Genomic DNA, 20,393 nt, shown 5'->3' with positions numbered 1-20,393 from the left:
ATTCAGAAATTACTTTTAAAATTAATTTATGAAATGTGATAAAATTCATAGGGGTCTATATTTTTAAAGTATAAAAGAAAGATAAATGAAAGCATTGCAGGCTGAAGGCTAGTTACGAGCACATTCATTCACCCTAAGAGGTAGGATAACTGTAATTTTAAAATAAGCAAATAACATAAACTAGAATTAATTTTGTGGCATTATCATGAGTACTTAGAATGAAATTAGTTTCATTATCATTATTTTTTTTCATTATCATTATTTTAGTGACCATTATCTTAGTGCTGCTAGTTCAACTATAGTTAATTTGCAGAAGACTTCTCAAAAAGTAATTAATTCTTGAAAATTTTCAGCTCAACTTTACAGACATAGTATTTTCAACAAGAAAGATTCTCAGATAGTTGTAGTTTCAGTAATCTTAGTAATAAACAGAGGAAAAAATAGCATTCTAACATTTTTAAATGGTGTTTTAAAATATAGTTGCTATTTACACATATTTTTTGAAAGTATTTTACATTAATACCATAACTTATTTATTTCCTGGCAAATCTTATTATATTTATCAACTCAGATATTGAGTTAGTATCGGTTCTTGGGGAAATCAATGCCCCTAGTATTTAATACACAATAAATAGTCAATCACATATGAGACCAGTATGTCACATAGACCAATAATCACCAGATAAACATAAAATGTCAAGAAGTTGGGTGGTTGTCCCCATCCCTGCCACTGCTTCAATGCCCAGATGCACAATGCTGTGTTCATGAGATCAGGTATCTTGTATATAACCTCCAGCATTTGGACGTACAGCATATCCTTTTGTAAGGGCCTATCACCAAATAATGAAGAACAACTCTGTAAATGCTCTTCTTTTTGAACTGCAATCAGCAAACAACTGGTGCCCTTGCTCCCACTCTTGCCCATCTATAAGCTATCATCCACAAAGAAGCAGATTCACCTTTGAAACTTAAGTTACATTGTGTCATTCCTTGCCTTCCAAAGAACCTCAATGTTTTCCCAATTTATTTGCATAAATTTAAACTTCTTAACAAAGTCTAGAATATCCTATATGATCCCTTCAGTCACAATGGCTTCCTTTCTGTCTCTCACATACACTGGGCTCTTTTTCACCCAGATTTTAGGAACTTAATCTTCTTACCTGAAACATTCTATCCCAGCTCAGACCACAGTTAACATAATCCCAGCTTTCAAAATTCAGCTGAAATACCATTCCTCAGAGAAAACATACCTTGCCATCATCAACCACTTGTTACAGTTTCCCTGTTTATTACTGTGTGCATTTCATTGATTAAAATCTAATATTATTTTCCTTTATTTGCTTAATCACGTTGCTTATTTATTTAGCTATCAGAAGTCCTAATAATATTTCAGGGGAAAACAATTTTCAAAGGAATACCTTATTGAAAACAACATTTTCATATGAAGCAGCACATCATGTTATGTGCAAGGTTTATTTTATTCAATAAAAATGTGTTGATTTAAATAATGAATGGATAGGGGTAAACAAAGAATGTAAGCCTAATTCATTCAGAAGTAACAAAAGATAATGATTTAGAGTGTGTGGGAACCTTCAGAGACATTTCTCTGATGTTAGCACAGAAACGGATTATATCAAAGGAACAATAAGAATAAAATAGTCCCTTGGCATATCATTTTTATATTAATTCTTAACATCTTGTCTCTTGATTAAAGGAATAATATTATATTATCATCATTGCATAATGAAATTTTATTACAAATTTTTAAAAATTCAAGCATTGTATGCTGACATTCCACTATAACATCCATGACTTAACAAATATGTTGACAAAGTTAATAATAAATTTTAAAATTCTATGCATTTTCTTCCATTATTTAATCTACTTAGAAGTGAAGAGAGAGCTTTAAAAAAAAAAACAAAAACATTTAAACACCAAATTTAACTCTGTTTTCAGAATAATTTCTATTGGTTTAGTAATTCAGATAAATTTTAAACATGGCCTAGTGCCTAAAATAAAGCAGGCCCTCTATAAAGGTTTACTGAATGACTCAGTGAATTAATACCCTAAATAATAATAATAATAATAATAATAATAATAAATAAAAAGTCAAAACACCAAATTCATATGGAAAACACTGTATGCAAATATAATTGTGCTGCTATGTTAAAAAAATGACATCTTCAAGTGTTTTACAAAGTATACACATGACAGTTCTAAGAAAGACATTACAACCAACATACAAATTCTACCTTTTTTGTTGTTGTTTTTAATTAAGCCCAAAAATTAGGTTTTTGAAACAGGAGAATAGATGTAGAATCCTCTATATTCCTTATCACTGTTAAATGATTTTATTCTGTTCTATTTTTGCCCAATAACAAATTATCCTGAGGAGTTATGAAAGCAAAGCTTCAGCATATGTTTTAATTCTGGGCGTTAATAATCTCGATTCTTTCTTTCACAGGGGAAAACGTGAGAGGTTCTCTCCTGAGAATGCAATGTTGGGGGTTGGGCCTCTTTAATGTGTTCAAAGGGCAGAGAAGTTCACCTAGAAATCACAGGGTCTCTAGGTAGCAGAGGCCTCTTTAGGAAATTCTCCCAACTGGCTTAAGAAGCAAATGCAGGAGATGGCTGAGAGCTAGCTTGTAAGCACAAGCAGAATGAAAAGAAGCTGATGGACCCCAAACATTCTTTGGGCTCTCACTGGCAGGGAATGCTGTTGAAGGGAGGGGACAGTGACTTGTCTAGTATACCAAAGTAGTCCTGGATCCCTCATTGCTAAAGAGCATGACCTACTACAAATGAGATGGCATGGCAGGTAGGAGGAATCACTTCTGGGTAGTCTCTGTGGCTTACCCAGTTGTTACATAACTCCGAGAAAGTACTGGAGACTCACCATGTGCCAAGCACTGTGCTAAACTATTTTAATCTATAAATAGTTTTTATGATCCACACTTAACAAGTGATTAAACGGAGATAAACAGAGTGTGATGAGAACTAAGTAGGAATCAAATAAAAGTTAACTCCTATCTTGATACTTTCTACTTTCTGTCAAATTCCCTCACATGGCTTAAGTCAGGGGAAGTTCATAGTGGATGGGGATGGGGACAAAGCATTTCCTTTCCAAGTATTTCTACCTTCCCACCCTGGAATCCTTTGTATATCATTAAGGTATGGACCCCTCCCTGGAGAGATTCACATCCAGGCAAAATTGTGCCTACATTTTCAGTTTATCAATCCACTGAAGGCCCATAGAACTCTGGTCAAGGGGAACTGCCCACAGTCATTTTAATTGATCAACCATGATTTATCAACTGTTTGTTGACATTTCTTTTTAAATGCCCAGTATCCCTTCAATATTACTTTTGTAAACAACATCCTACATTTTCACTGCGGAATTTTCGTTCCCTACTCTAGAGACTGTCAGTCAGGGGGTCAGAGCTTAGGGCAAATGGATGGATACATGATCCAAGCCAGAGAAATCAGAATACTCCTTGAGATGTTTGTGGCAGAGGTATGGGGGAAGATTCGTTTTCTACTATGGGGGTTAAGCTGGTAGGATATGATCAGGATGGCTGTTGACCATCAGTTCTAGCTCATGGAGAAAAGCACAAGAAAAAGATAGAGCCCTGATGAATCACATCTGCTCCTAATTCTAACCATTCTTAAATCATCTCTACCCCTGGCCTTTCATTAATATGAGCCCCAAATTTCTCATTTTTGCTCAAACTTGCTTTTCTGTCATTTATAACTAAAAGTGTCCTTGAAAATATAACCAGGGACATGGAAGGTAACACAGAGCATGGAATTTCTAAATGGAGATTTTGAAAAATAGCTAAGAATTTACCCGTTGGGGACAATGGGAGAAAACTGTTCAGGTGGATAGAAGAACAGGAACTCTTTGTGTTCTTAGTACTACAGGTTGTTTAATTTTCCTGTGGCAGACACTATCTGGATGAAGATAGAAGAACGACAGGAGACTAAAAAAACTGAAGTACCTCAACTAAAACTCTGGCATCTGTGTGCTTTTTGCTCTCTGGCTTATTGCTTCTCCTCAACCCTTATTTGTGTTTCCTGATTGCTCACCTAGCTTCTGAGAGCCTGACCCATTGTGTCTAGACATTTCCAAACCCATGATATTTCCAAGCCTATCTTCCAAGTTTTGTTCTTGCCTTTGCCTCTGTTAGATTATTTTTGGCTCCTGGATGGGGGCTGGTCACCAGAAGGACCAAGCCATGATTAGAAGCTTGCAATTTTCAACTCTACCCTGATTCTTCAGAAAGGGGAGAGGGCTTGGAGTTAATGACTGATCGTGCCTAAGTGGTGAAACTTCCATAAAGATCCCAAAGTATGGGGGTCAGGGAATTTCCAGTTTGGTGAATATAACATATCCATGTGCTGGGAGAATGACATACCCCAACTCCACAGGGACAGAAACTCCTGGGCTTGGGACCCTCCCAGACCTTGCCCTGTTTCTCTTCATCTGGATGTTCATCTGTATCCTTTAATAAACTGGTAAATGTAACTGTTTTCCTGAGTTCTTTGAGCTGCTCTAGCAAATTAGTAGCATCCAAAGAGGGGGTAATGGGAACCTCTGATTTACAGCGAATCAGTCAGGAACACAGGTGACAACTTTTATTTACAACTGACATCTGAGCTGGGTGGGGGGATGGGGTAATTGGGTGATGGGCATTAAGGAGGGCACATGACCTGATGAGCACTGGGTGTTATATGCAACTAATGAATCATTGAACATCACATCAAAAACTAATGATGTATTATATGTTGGCTAACTGAATTTAAATTAAAAAAAGTGAAAAAAAAATTGACATCTGAAGTGGAAGGGAGTAGACACGTGGGACTGAGCCTTTAACATGTGGGATCTGACACTATCTCCAGGAAGTGTCAGAATTAAGCTAAATTGTAGGACACCCAGTGGTGTCTCAGAGAATGTTTTGTGGAAGAACGCTCCCCTCCCACCCATGCACACACACATCTGGAGTCAGAAGTGCTGTAAGTGTGGTAGTTATGTGAGAGTAAAGGAGAACCACAGGAGGTAGACTGGGGTTTTCCTCTACACCTCCTTCTTGACTGGTTCTGAATCACCTTTTGGGTCTTTGCTTATATGTCACCCACTCTAAGATGGGTTCTGGGACCATCCTCCTCCCAGGGATTAAAGTTATATAATTCCTTAGCATTCTCCAATAACTCATGTTATACAAATTATCACTCTTTATCACAATTAGCTGTTATTTTCTGACTGCCCATTTTGCCACTGAGTGCCTCAAGACCAGAAACTCTATCTGGTTATTTATTCCCAGTTCTTAAGACACTGGTTAACAAGTAGGAGGCACTCTAGAAATACTTACTGAATGTTGCATGGAAACACACTATATGAATGGAAAAGACTGATAGGGAGTTGGAAAAATTGGATGGAAAAGTTCTCGAAAATTTATACATGGAGAAGAAAATTAGTCATTCATGTGGAAGACTGTGTGAGCTTGAAATCTTTCCAATGTTCATACATGATTCAAGATTAGCAAGGAGCCCTGAGACTGGAAGAACTCATTGAGAAAATAAAGGAAGAATGAGGAGTACTGACCTAGTGTTACAGGATATTCACAGCTCAAATGTAAGGAGGCAGACAGGGCAGAAGGCACAGGCAAATATAAAGGGGGATAGGAATGGGATCATGGGAGTCCCGCTTAATGAAAGTTAACCAGACCTTTGTGTCTCATCGTGTCTTAAAATATTACAAAATATTTACTAGTATATTGCAGCCTAGGTAATATGATTTGGATGTACTGAAGTACATGCTGTGTTTATATGCTTTAAATTTAAAATAGATTGACATTAGATGGAAAAATGGAATTCCAAGGGTATCTAGAAATTCATTTCAGCCAACAGAATTCTTAAAGTGAAAAAAGAAAAGCAATGTGATTTAACTTAATTTTCACTTGGTTTTTCTCTTCTTTACTTTTTGAAAATATTAATCTACAGGACATTCCAAAGTTCGACAAGGAAGGCCGAAAAACAAGAAAAAAGAAATTTAGGAATTAAGTTTCTAATTAAGAACTATTAGCAACAATAATAGCTGTTATATGTTGGATATATATTACATGCCACAAATTGCAAAGCAATTTACAAGCTTTTACTATAATCTCTTTTAATCCTCCCAATAGCATTATAAATTGGGTATTATTTTGATTTTACAAATGAAGAACCTAGCACAGAGGGAATACATAATATACTTAAGGTCACAGAGAAAAAGACGTGACAGAGACAGGTTTCCAATCAGGTTTGATACCGTCAAAACTTGTTGTTTAAGTATTATGTTATAATGCCTTTTGAAAATTACTGAAGTGATTCACTGCATACACAACCCAAACATTTATCTAGGTCAAGACTACAGTTCTGTGGTCTGATAGCAGGGGCATTTACCTGTAATGACTTGGCAAAACAATTTAGATAGTTAGAAAATATCTTCAATTATTCCCAGGAATAAAAATCATGCTGTTTACATTTTTATCATTTTTATTTATAACTCTTATGTGGCACAAGTATTTCAATTTACTTTGAAAATTACCCAACTACTGTTTTAAAATAAATCATGTCTACTCTTCATCCTAATTCTCCAGGGACTGTCATTCTGATATTTGTGAATTCATAGTTGCCTTTACCTACTTAACAGCTTCCAGACAGTGCCCATGTCTAATTAACAAAGATTCTTTTCATCTATTTTTACCCCAAACTCAATTAACAATTCCAAGAGTGAGACTTAACAGAAGTCTCACTGCACTAACACATAATTTGCTTCTACACATATACTTATTCTAATTTAGCTGAATTCCATGCTTAGATTCCACTGACGTTGCAACATGAAAAAGCAAAGTAACTAGTAGATCAGTAGAGATTTATGATTTACGTTTAAGCAACTCTCCAGCTGCAATAGTTTGGATTTGTGTTTTTATATGGATTTGTGTTAATTGGGAAACTATAAAGATTGAGATACTTATTCAAACAGAATTTAGGACCCCAAGCCAACAGCTATTTCACTTTCCAGCGCTAGGTCTTGGCCATTGATCTGTAAGCACCACTGAAGCATACTAAAACCCATGGAAAAAACTTGATAGCGTCTAATGCAATTTGATCAGCTCACATGTAATAATCATTTCCAGTGTCTTTCAGTGAACGACTGAAAACTTGTGAAACTGAGCAGATTCACTGAATGATCGAATTGTTTTGAGAAGAGAATCAGAGGTTTGCACTGTGAGATTTTGCCTCTTGTCAAGTTTAGAAAATGGTTATTTAATCAATGATTTAATGTATGAATCCATTTATCCTAGTGAATGACCAAATAGCTTGGAGGCAGAAAACAGATTCACTTGTGGTGGTTTCGAATTTTTACCACTATACCACCTCTATTCAGTCGAAAAATATTTATTGAATAAATGAGAACACTATATACCTTTATTTTTAATCTGCTACACTTTGGCTGGCCGGCCTTCCCAATTCCCATTAGATGAATTGACTGGGTACTCAAATTTAAATGCACATCACCAATAAGTTTCTGGGGATTCTTTGATGGAAAACACAGTACATGAACAGGACATGAATTTTGGCTATTTCCAAATTTTACCTATGAACTGATTTTGCTTATACCTAAAAACATAAGAATTCCTTGTGTAGTTTTTAATGGTGAAAAAAAATCCTTTTAATAATGATATTAGAGGGGTACCTGGGTGGCTCAGTCAGTTGATTTTGGCTCAGGTCAAGATCTCAAGGTTGTGGGATTGAGCCCCTTATCCGGGTCTGCGCTCAGCATGGAGTCTGCTTGAGATTCTCTCTCCCTCTCCCTCTGCCCCTCCTCCCAATCACATGCTCGCTCTTTCTCTAAAATAATAAATAAAATCTTTAAAAAACTCAGTAACATTAAAATTTTTAAAGCCCATTTTTAAAAGAATAACTGGCATGCAAAACTCTTATTGTTAGTTTTAAGTTAAAGACAATGGTTGCAATAACAATAGGATTTTGAATGTTTGCCTGGGTAGATTTGTTTTTGCATGGAATACTTATGGTATTCATTTTCATTGTTAACTATGATATTCAATAATATTAATTTCAATAGCTATATTTTTAATACAGTTATTGATATTTAATTCTACTATAAATTACAATTCTCTATGAAACTATCTCTATTCTGTTCATCTAATTGGTATTTCAGTCATTCTATTTTTTGATACTTGGTCACGCTTTATTTTAACTTATTTCCATTATTCAAATATTTCCCTAATATTTAAAATGATAATAAGGTCAAATGCTAGCATTTTCATTAGGGGCATATAAATGACTACAGGAAATACAAAACAACTTAAAATGGAGAGAATTAGTGGACATTGTTGAGGCACAGGACTGCTGCTGTAGCAGGTTAGCAGCTAAGAGTGGCATAAAATAGAAAAACAGTAATAAAAATGACCAAGGAAGCTGCTAATGTAGTAAAGTACAAGAATTAATCAAGAGAATAAAAGTAAAAACAAAGTCCTAAAGAGTTTTCCAAAAGTATCAATAATAGGAAAACATATTCTGAACAAATTATATTTATCACTGCAGGAAAGCAAGCCTCAATTTAAAATATAAATAAGCAAAAAAAAAAAAATGAGGGGTGAAGAATATTCACTGAGGTAAACAAATGACGCTGAGAAGTGTATAGCATGTGTAAGCAATTGCAACAATTCAGCATTGAGTGCTGAGAATGTTGGCAGTAGTTTAGTTAAAAGTTTTGAATGTCATGAAAAAAAAATACACTGCAAGATGGGCAAGGAGTTGCTAATAACGCCTCCCCTCCCTGAAGACAGCAGAAGCCTATTTAAAAAATAAACTGTTAAATTAATTAAACAAGGAGGCCATTAGACTGAGGTGGCTCTAAAACCATGGCACGCTCCATGAGCAAACTGAAATGTGACCCTATAACATGCCACAAGCTTAAGGAACTGAAATGCCAAGGACAGCCAATCACAAACAGCCCACTAGGCTTTACAAGAGCCAATCAAATAATATCCTTTCTCTGAGCTGGCACTCTCTCTACACAGTCTGTCTCTGCCCTCCCCCCACCACCATCCTGTCAAGGGGGGGCTTCTAACCATTTCCGGTTTGATCCTGCTGATTAATTTGAATGGATTTTTGTGTAAAGAAACTTTTAGAATTTTTAATATGCTTCAGTTTATCTTTTAACACATCTCACAGTGAAAAAAAACGAATAGGAGTTGCTAAAGGCATTGCTTATCATAAAGGACATGTTGGCATAAAACAGAGGTTTCCTTCAAAGATACTTCCCACAATCACTAGGCCCTCTTACCTTCCCTAAAGTCAGAAGCAAAAAAACATGTTAATTTGACATGTCCTTCAGCGAAGGCAGGAGGACAACTGAATGCAGTAATTATCTCACACCCTTCAAGTGAAGAAACAAAAACAAAAATGAGGAGACCAAATCATGCTGAGAAGAGAGTCACAGCAATGTCAGGATCCAATGGGTCCAGACATGATTAGTTTACAGAGTAGCCAGTAAGCTCTGTGAATAAGAGTCTGTCTTTAAAAGTCTCAATAAATGCTTATTTTTTATGAACTAGGTTAAGACATGAATAAAAGTTTCTACTTTAGTTATGTTACATATACTGAGAAATATTAAAATGCTTTGAGCAAATATTGATTATTAAATTAATAAAGGTAAATCTACCTAATACTGATCATGTTTCTGTCATCTGTTTATTCGAGAGTGAATCATATGCTGTCGGCAATTTTTGGATGTTTTAGAATGCAATTTCCACTTTAATAATCCAAAAACACTGCATTTCTGTCGACAAATACTTGAATCTTTTAAAATGTCACATTAAAATTAATGTCTCTGATCTGAGTAGTAACCAAGCCCCCACCCTGCTTAGCTTCTGAGATCAGACAAAAGATTCAGCACATTCTGGGGGATGAAGTGAGGGGGAAGGAAGGGGGAGTTGTTGCTCAGTGAACATAAAGTGTCAGTAATGCAAGATGAATACATTCTAGAGACTGCTTACAACACAGGTCCCCTTAGTTAACAACATGGTATTGTGCACTTTAACATATGCTGAGAAGACAGATCTCTCATTAAGTACTTTTACCACAGAAACAAAAACAAAAACAAAATACACCAACAAAAGAACACAAGAACATTTTTGGAGGTGACGGATAAGCTTAGTACCTTGATTGTGGTGATGGTATTAACGAGTGTATACATAAGTCCGAACTCATCAAAATGTATACATGAAATAGGTGCAATTTTTGTATATCAATTATACCTCAATAACACTTAAAAAGGAGAGATAGCCTATAAAGATATAAAAAATAATAAATAAAAGTAACCTTCTTGAAGATGGACTGTACTCCCTTTCAGCACCATTAGATCTGATCTCCTCAGCCAGGCATGGCTAACACTGTGAATCCACTCTTGAGCTTTTGTTGTCCCCCCCCCCCCCCGCCTTTTTTTTCCCAATCAGGGCAAAAGTGACAAAATTATAGGCTGTGTCCTGGAACAATTCTTTTCAGCTCTGATATGGTAAGGGAAAAAGTCTTAAGGAAATGAAAAGCATTTCAAAGTGCTTAAAAAGCACTGGAGAAAATGCAGAAGACAGAAACAATATCCATTAGTCATTCTTGAATATAAAAAAGGAAGCCAGGGCAATACAAAGAGTTTATCCATTTAGTTCTTCCTGAGAAATAACAAAAGAAGCATACTAAACCCATTATTCTGAAGAATTCCTTTTAAAGTAACCTATTTGCTTGGGTTCTAATGGTAATAATCATGTGCTAGCTTCCTTTGCACCCATTCGAATTTTATTTTTATGTGATTTTCAAATGTGTATATATTAGAAAAGGTCAGAATGGAAAGGGACCAGAACTTATGTGGTCTTTATACTTTATTTCCATGGATAAAGAAAATAACATTTACAGAGAATGAATGACCCCCCACAAACTTCACGTAATTAGTCCCACTGTGGGACACATACTCCATCTCTCTGGACCTCAGTTCAATCATCTTTAAAAGGAGCTGGACAGTATCATGGCTAAAAAAAAATCAATATCAACATCAAAAATATTTACTGAAAGATACTTGGTGCCAATCACAGTTTTAGGCACTTTACATTATTTAAACCTCACAATAACCTTAGAAGTTCATAATGAGGTTTGAGCTAATTGAGGCAAAAAGGATACAGGAAATTGCCTATAGTCACAGAGCTAGCAAATGGCAGAACCACTTAGGGAGAAAGTAAATTCCCCTGCAGGGAAGCTACAGCTCCTGTTTAAAGTATGTTGCTTCTTTCCTTTCTTGTCCTCACCCTTCTTTTCTCAACCAGGGCAGAATGTATTTACAGCACCCAATTAAGTATTCCACAGAGAAGAGGGTTTTAAACTTGCCACATTCCTCCCACTTGTCCATACTAACTTCTAACTACTCCCTAGTATCCACTTTTCACGGAATATCAGGTATTCTTTGTTTGGATCCTTCTTATTTCTATTGTGCTTCTTATCTCACTGTTTTGTAATCTCCCATTTATGGGTTCTGAGTCCAATGTTCATGCTATATTTAGGTCCAGGTTCTTGTTAACAGTTCAAAATCACATGCATCAAAATCTCCTATGATGCTTGTTAAAAATGTGGACTCCATTTTAAAGAATCTGAATTTGAATCTACTTCCAGGTGATCATGATACACCCTTCAGTTTGAGGACCAGTGCATATAGTCTTCAATTCAGGGCTTTTCTCTTACCTATTGTGCAGGTAGAGGTAGCAGCCCAGTGAAAAGCCACGGCCAGTAACAGTGAGCCTCCAGGACAGGACCTATGTAATCACCTAGTACAGGGTCATCAACTACAGCCCTCAGGTAGCCCATTTTTGTCAGGCCTGCAAGCTAAAAACGGTTTATACATGTTTGAATGGTTGAAAAAATCAAAAGAAAGATAATACTCTGTGACACATAGAAATTATAAGAAATTCAATTTCCAGGGTTCCTAAATCCATTTTAATTGGAACATGGCCAAAATCATTTGTTTACATGATTGTCTATGATAGTTTTCACTCTACAATAGTAAAGTAGTTGTGACAGAGACCATCTGGGCCACAGAGCCTAAAATATTTACTAGATGGCTCTTTAAAGAAGAGTTTGCTGATCCCTGATGTAGTAGCTCATGCCTATCTCTTTTTTAAAAAACAGCATAGAGTATATAGTCAACAATATTGTAACAGAGATGTATGGGGACAGACTGGCAGCTACACTTGTGAGCATAGCATGACGTGTGAACTCGTGAAATCACTATGTTGTACACTTGAAACTCATGTAACATTCTGTGTCAACTATACTCAAGTAACAAAATAAACAATTTCAAAACTGTTCAAGTAAACTCAGTGAAACTCAGAACTGTAACTCCATTTCCTGAGTTTTAGACTTATGTTCTTTATTCACTTTCACACATTGTTTCTAATGTCAGTTAAATCAGTAGAAACGTAGGCTAAATTATCCCTGAGATTGAAATTACTGAATGAAGTAAATATGTTTTTTTGTATGCTCTTTGGTATTCTCTGGTCAAAATAGGAATGTTTTAGATGACATGATGACTGATTAATGATATTACAAAAGTAAGAACTGAGAGAACAAAGAAAAATCTTAAAAATAATTGTGGACTTTATTTACAATACTCTCTATCCATAGCCCTGTGTAATTTTTTCACAGAATCTAAAAGCATTTTTAGATTTATGTGTGTCTAATACAAGCCCTTTGAGGCAGGGGCAACTTCTGACTTGGTTAGTGGTATGTCCTCAAGACCCAAAAGAGTACTTGGTACCTGTCCAGGGGATAAGACAAAGTGCTGATTAAGAGTATGAGATATGAAGTAGATTCTGGTTCTGCTATGTTCTGTCAGTATAAACTTAAACAAGTTATTTCCTTTCTCTGAGCTTCAGTTTCCTTTTCTGTAAATAATGTTTGTAATACCAGCCTCAGAGATTACTAATATGAAGATTAAAACTAGTTAAAATTCATAAAACACTTAGAAGAGGGCCTCTGTGGGTATTCTATAATTATTAGTTGTAATTGTTGTTTTAATAAATGTTTGTTGAGTGAATGTTGTTTCTGCTAAATATAAGTAAGATCTTAAATTATTATCCTTGTATACATTTTTGATTAATCATTTTTCATGGTCTTCAAGTTTTGTTATTTTGATTTTGCTACTTTTTCTATTTACTTACTGCTAGTATGGGAATGCTACCGATATTTGGGTACATATTTTTATATGACTTTATTCAATTTACTAATGAATCCCAAGCATTCTTTATATGCCACATGTTCTAGATGCTCCTTGTTGCACATTAATATCCATTCCCCCATTCTTTAGCCATAGAACTCCTGCATGTGGCCACCTGACCAGAGCATGCACTTGTTGGTCTCTTACAGCTCAAAGTGATTGTGAAACCAAGTTTTGTTCAATGGGATGTAAGCAAAAATCATGTGTGCTGCTTCCTTATTGTGCCCCTAAAGTTTATCTTTATATGCATTTTGATCTCCTTCCACATCCCACTGGCTAGAAGTGGTGGCAACCGTGGCAGGCACTTCAACCCAAAGATAGAAGTCACAATGTGTGTGTCAGTTGAGCCAATAAAAGTTGTGATAAACTCTCAGTAAGAAAGGATAAAAGCAACTTGCACAAATGGATGTTATAATTTAGAACCAGCTGCATATTTTAGAAGCACTATATTGAGTTTACACACAGATAAAATTACTTTGGTTGTTATAGAAAGTATGTCTAAGATCATGCACTCTCCTTGTGATGAGAGTAATTCTGACACAAATGGAAGGAGATCCTTTAAATATCAAGGGAGCATGGCCCTCAGAAGTAAATTTAATAACTACTAGGGTTTCTCCCATTATGGTCAGAAGTGTGCAAAGATAGCAGAGCACCATGTTGAACTGGGGGCTTTGCTATGAAGTGGCCATGATGGCCAGATGGACCTTAATATTCTACCACAAATACCCAGAAGGCAATGTGACTCAGGGTTGGATGTTAGTTCAGTCATGCATGCAAATCAGAGTGCATATTAGAACTGGGTTATTGTCTGAAAGACTAGAGCTAGGAAATAGGACCTTAGCGCAAGTTGATTAAACATTTATCTCATCAGTGTCCTCTTACAGCAAATCAGGACTTAGTCCTACGCCCATAAATACTCCCACATTGAGCCTGTATGTGTCATCCTTTGAACCTTTGTTTGATACCTGAAATAGTATTTTCAGCATGTTAGTTTCATTTGTAAAGAAAATTTTCTGGTGAACTTAATCATACTTTCCAAATCATATTCCTGGAGTTCTAACTAGCTTTAGGAAGAATGGTTCTAAGCATTTGCACAGCATTTTAATCATCCTTTCATGGGACAAGTTCTATGTGTCTCTCAAATTATTCTCATTAGAGAAGTAAGAGTCATTACCATTTTGATTATCAACATGATATTTATCATTTACTGAGTAGCTCTTAATTGTGCTACATTTTTTTACTTTGTGTTATTTCGTTATTATAATAGGCTTATAGGTAGCTATTGATCCATTCATATTTTACTAATAGACATTCACCATTTTAAAAATGTGAACTGACTTAGGGGCCCTGGGTGGCTCAGTCGGTTAAACGTCTGACTCTTGATTTTAGCTCAAATCATGATCTCAGGGTCGTGCGACTGAGCCCCACATCGAGCTCCATGCTGAGCATGGAGCCTTTGAGATCCTCTCTCCCTCTCCCTCTGCCCCTCCACTTGCACATACTCTCTCTCTCAAAATAAAAGAATAAATAAATAGATAAATAAATAAATAAAATGTTGACTGACTTATGTCAAATCACTTAGCTTATAAATGGCAGGATAGGAAGTCAAACCTATGTCTGTCTGCTTCAAAGCCCATGATTTTTCTCTACTATATACTCACTCTAGTTCTCAACTTAGGTTAACATCAGAATCAGTTATAACAGTTTTTCTTTTATTTTTTAAGTGAAGATAGCCAGGTCTCATGCTAACAATGGGTAAGAACTTCTAGATATATTTGCATTTTTCAAATGCTTTGCAGGTAATGTTGCCTGAGAACTATTCCACTATGGTGTATTTCCTCTCCATTTATTTATCCCTTTTGGTGACAGAATCCTAAATATCAGAAAGAATTGATTTTAAAAAAAAGGATACCAGAGCTTCAGTGGACTGCTCTTCTTCTAAAATTAAAATATTAATGGGGCACCCGGGTGGCTCAGTTGGTTAAGAGGCTGCTTTCAGCTCAGGTCATGATCCCAGGATCCTGGGATCGAGCCCCGTGTTGGGCTCCCTACTCAGTGGGGACTCTGCTTCTCCCTCTTTCTCTGCTGCTCCCCCTGCTTGTGCTCTCTCTCCAACTCTCTCTCAAATAAATAAATAAAATCTTTAAAAATAAATAAGTAAAATAAAATATTAACTTATTTTCTTCCCCCAGCTGTTTTATGCAGCATACAAAAACATACAGAAGCATTAGTGCGGGTACAAATCCATCCAATCACTTGGATAGATAATAGTTATATTTCTGAGAATCAGTGGGGAATGACCAAACCTTATGAAGAGTTTTGAAAAATAAGGATTTAAAGAAATTAACAGACCCGAGAAAAGGGCGGTGGCTCAATAATTTACTAGTTGTATATTTCAGGTGAGTTACTTCAAGTTTCAGAACCTATTTTCTGCATCTTTAAAATGGTGACAATACTTCCTGCCTTGTAAGATGTTGAGGCAAAAAATTCTCACTAACAGTGAACTGCTATTAACAATAGCAATTATCATGATGTGGGGATCCATAAACCTAAGGAGAGGAGAGGTAAGTGCCTGAATCTGCCTAAAAGAGAGTGGAAAAGCACCATCCTAGTGTTTCAGCCAGCCTAATGCCTCACAAAGTAGGTGCTCCCAAAATATTTCTAATGACATTATAATCTATTTTGCAATTTTGTTCTTAAAAGGCTATATTTTTCCCTTTTTCCCTCTCTCATGCTTTTTCTGATTTTATAAAACTTTCTCAACACATATTCTGATCCTACTTATAAGTTATTATCCTTCTTATCTCCCACTGGCAGTGTTTTCTGGGTGAAAAATAATATATTTGCTTTATCAACATGTTATTAAATAAGGAGATATTATCAGCACTTACTGTCTGTAAAAATCTTCAGTTAGGATAATTTATTGCTGTATAGTAAAGATTTTGGCCTTGCCCTCAGCTTTTAGGAGGTCATCTGTGCCATGCCTTATAGGAATGTCTTTGTTTAGAATAAGGTCTGGCCACATTGGTTCCTAGGATGGGAGATACAATAGTTGGGGGCTGTTCATGCCAGAAAGACCAGTCATATTACCTCAGAGGTTTTGCATCTTGACTTGGAGGCTGATATGAGCCATATGGATAATCAATCAATTGTGTTTATGTAAGGAAATCCTAATAAAAACTGGGCATCAAAGCTTTGGTGAGCTTCTTTGGTTGGCAGTCCTCTGTGCATATTGTTATGCACTGATATGCTCTGTGCATATTGTTATGCACTGATCCTAGGAAGGTAATACATCCTGAGAACAATGGAAGCCCTCCTAGACTCTGCTCTGTGTGTTTCTTTCCTTGGCCGATTTTGATCTGTATCCTTTCCCTGTAATAAGCCATACTGTGAGTATAACGACTTTCAGTGAGTTCTGTGAGTCTTTCTAGTAAATTATTGAATCTGGGAGTAGGTTTTCAAACCCCTTGAACTTGTAGTTGGTGTCTGAAGTGAGGCTACTCTTGTGGGGGACTGTGCCTTCAAACTTTGCAGTTTGGCTAAGTGTTGTTCTAAATGTTTGTATCCCCTCAAAATTCATATGCTGAAATCCTAACTCCTAGTGTCATGGTGTTAGGAGGTGAGGCCTTTAAGAGTGATGAGTTCATGAGGGCACAGCCCTTATGATTGAGGTTAGTGCCATTATAAAAGAGAACCCAGAGCACCCCCTTGCCCATTCAGCCATGTGAGTACAGAGTGAAAAGACACCATCTTTGAATCAGGAGTAAGCTTTCACCAGGCACCAAATTTGCTAGCACCTTGACTTTGGACTACTTGGCATCCAGAACTGTGAGAAATGAGTACTTGTTGTTTAAGCCACCCAGTCTATGTTATAGCAGCCCAAATAGACTGAGACAAACAACATATAGTAAATATTAGCTTATCAAATTTGTGATGTTTTCTGCCATCAAGTTTTTAAAAAGTGAAATCATGAGCAGTCAAATTACTAATTACAAAAAAGAGAGAATAAAGAAATGAAAGCAATTCATGCATCCTTTTCGTCCATCCATTTCTTTTTAGTGTCTCAAAAGTTCACCTATTTGAAACTTCCAAATTTCTTAACACTTAAGATCCTTTGTTCTTCCCGGACAAAAATGAAATGGGAATAAAGAAGTGCTGAACTTCTTTAATATAATCTGAGGTCTCATATTTTCTACATTGAAGACACAGGGACCAATAGAATGCTGTCATTTTATTTACTTTGGAACACTAGTCAAAGTCAAGAAAAACCAAGAAAAAACACTTAGAGGCAAAGTTTAAAATCCAATAATCTTATTTAGCCAAATGACTGCAAATATCTAGATGTTTTATTCTTTTCTATAGAGTTAAATGTTTAGTTTCAATCCAATACTTGACAGTTTAAAGTTGGTTGTTTTAACTAGTTGATTTAATATGTGTTTTATTGATTTAGTTAACACCTATTTTTAGCTGTCAATATAAGGAAGCTATGAATCTTGAAATCATCCATAGGAGTATAACAAATAAGAAGATGTCATGATGAATTTAAGTAACTGGTAGAAGGCAAACTGTTTATTTAGAAACACAGTTTTCATATATAAAGAAATTTTGTTATTAAGAGAAAGGCCAGGCAGCTTAGTGGCTACCATTGAACACTCAAATTTCGAGTCAGATATCCTGGCTCTGGATTCCTGCTGCTTTTTTCATAAGTTAATTATGATGATTAACTGAAAAATGTGTGTGTGTTTCGGGGGGGGATATATAGTGCTTAGCATAGTGTCAGGCACACCATGATCTCTCAAAAAACTCTAGACTTCTATTATTTTTACCAACTGCATAAATAAGTGAATTGCAAAGTAATTTATAAAATGCATGTTGTGCTACAGAATCATCCTGTGAATAAATGTTTATTTATCTAAGAAAGGAGATTTAGTCTTGGGTATAAAATAAACTACTACTATTTTGTTTGTCATCAAGTTCAAGTTGTCAACAGAAAAGATTTTTCTGCTACTCAACCAATAACTAGTTGATATTGGCCTTTTGAGCCTTGTAAAAGCAATACGAGTTTAGTATTTCAAATTTACCAAGTACTTCCTTGTATAAAATCTCATCCAAATATCATGCCTTCTTTGAAAGACAGGCTGATCCAAAATTTATTAGTATTCCATTTCACAGATAAGAAAACTGAGGTGCAGAGAGAGTAAATAAATTGCCGGGGGTTACAGAATTAGAAAGTGATTAGTCTAAGACTCAACTGGGATCTTTAACTTCAAGTAAAATATTTTTTCGCCTTTTTCCCTTATCTCTCACTAAATTTCAGTATTCCATTTTAATTTTTTAAAAGTTAAGTAATCTTTCTCAAATTGTTAGCTTTAAAATTAATAAGAATGCTTTAGTAAACCTGTGAGTAAAATAAAATGGGTCAATTTATTATACTTATGATCAAAGTAATATCAAGCGTGATCTTGCTATTAATAGTAAGAGAAAACAAAACAAAACAAAACAGTTCGTAATCTCCGTATGTAAATAAAACAGCCAAGCCTGCTATCACAAGAAAAACAAATCCTATGCTTTCATCAGGGAACCGATTCTAACCAAAACAGGAAAAAGAGTCAAAAAGATTGGCAAACAGACTTCAAATGTCTCATGCACAACAGGAGACAACTTTAACCTATATTTTAAACAATTGCTTCACACAGTCTTGGAAATAGCAAAAAGAGTGGGAGTAGCAAACAGCAATTTCTTTAGCTTTTTTCATTGTTGCCTTTTAACATATGCTGTCATAAGACATCTGATTTCCTTTGATTTGGAAAGATTCTTTGTGTGGGAACAGTACAGTTATCAACAGCAAAGAAGACATTTTCCATTGATGATAATAGTGTGGGCAATTTACAGTATCTACACTTATCTTTACAATACAGTGTCTTCATAAAGGATAATCAAGAGGTATAATAAGCAACTGTAGGCCTTTGTGAATAACTACCAGTTTGACAATGTAAAGCTTTGAGCTTTACCAATATAAAACAAAAAAAGGACGTTGTTCAACTATTATTAAACTTTTCCATGAAATAAAATCAATTAAGAACTATACACTTTTCTAACCCCAAATGATACAATTCCAGCAGGAAGTATAGGTTTCCAATAAATGGGTTTACCAGAAGGTCATAAAGTTTGCAGGCAAGCTAAAAATGTCACATCAGAGAGTTTTACGTTGGGATATAAGTTGGGAGCTACAAGATGTCACTACCTTGTGCAAACACTGTTGTCATTAAACAAATAATATTTTCAGGTAAATTTAGCCATGGCAACTTGCTTCAAATGCTAATAAAACACAGAAAAACTGGTACTTGAATTTCTGTTAGAATGTTAATTCAAAGTCGGTCATGAAATTTATGAAAATAGTTTCATACATTTACTAACGATGAAAATAAGCTAATTAGCTGAATTAGGCTGTTATGTACATAAACGTACAGTAAATTAGAAAGCTGTTTTAAGATTAAGCATTTTTATAAAGGCAGGGATAGACTTTCATCTCATGGAACTGGGAAAGAGAATTAAAAGGATCAAAAAATGAGTAACTGGTAGAGTCTATGAAGATAAATAATGATCAATTTTAGGATCTGAGATAATTTAACTCAAGAACTTTTGCAGCAGTCTCTTTTTTCTACATCTGGAGATTTCCATTCACAGAAATGGCAGCTTTAATTTGAAGAGGAAAGTGACTTGGTCATTTCATTAAATCTGCAAATAAATGATCACGTAACTTCAGATGAGTGTTGCTATCCATTCCCCAAAAGCAAGTATCTTTACTAATTCCCGCTTAACAGCTTTCCCACTTTCCACATTTTTCTGGACCATCTTCAGCTACTAAATTTCTCTCAAACTATTTAACTATAGTTGAGTTGCTCAGGGATTTCAGAAACTTCCTTATTTTTACCCTTGTCAAGTTTTAGAAAAACATTTCACCTCTGGATTGACTCAAAGTGGCCAAAGTCATCTGAAACAACTTTAATTTCATATTCATATTTCTTCCTGTCAAATTATGATGAATAACAGAACCTCATAGATT

At 35.5% G+C, this 20,393-nt stretch overlaps 1 protein-coding gene across 7 annotated transcripts in view; it reads right to left on the bottom strand.

Moving 5' to 3' along the window:
• The window catches only part of PPFIA2 (PTPRF interacting protein alpha 2), a 466,996-nt gene that overhangs the window by 142,636 nt on the left and 303,967 nt on the right, over positions 1 to 20,393 (bottom strand). The gene's annotated exons all lie outside the window — the stretch shown is intronic.

Source organism: Neomonachus schauinslandi, chromosome 5 (genome assembly GCF_002201575.2).
Source record: "Neomonachus schauinslandi chromosome 5, ASM220157v2, whole genome shotgun sequence".
In the NCBI taxonomy this organism is placed as follows: Eukaryota; Metazoa; Chordata; class Mammalia; order Carnivora; family Phocidae; genus Neomonachus; species Neomonachus schauinslandi.
The sequence above is the reverse complement of the archived record's forward strand: the minus strand, read 5'-3'. Positions and strand labels throughout refer to the sequence as shown.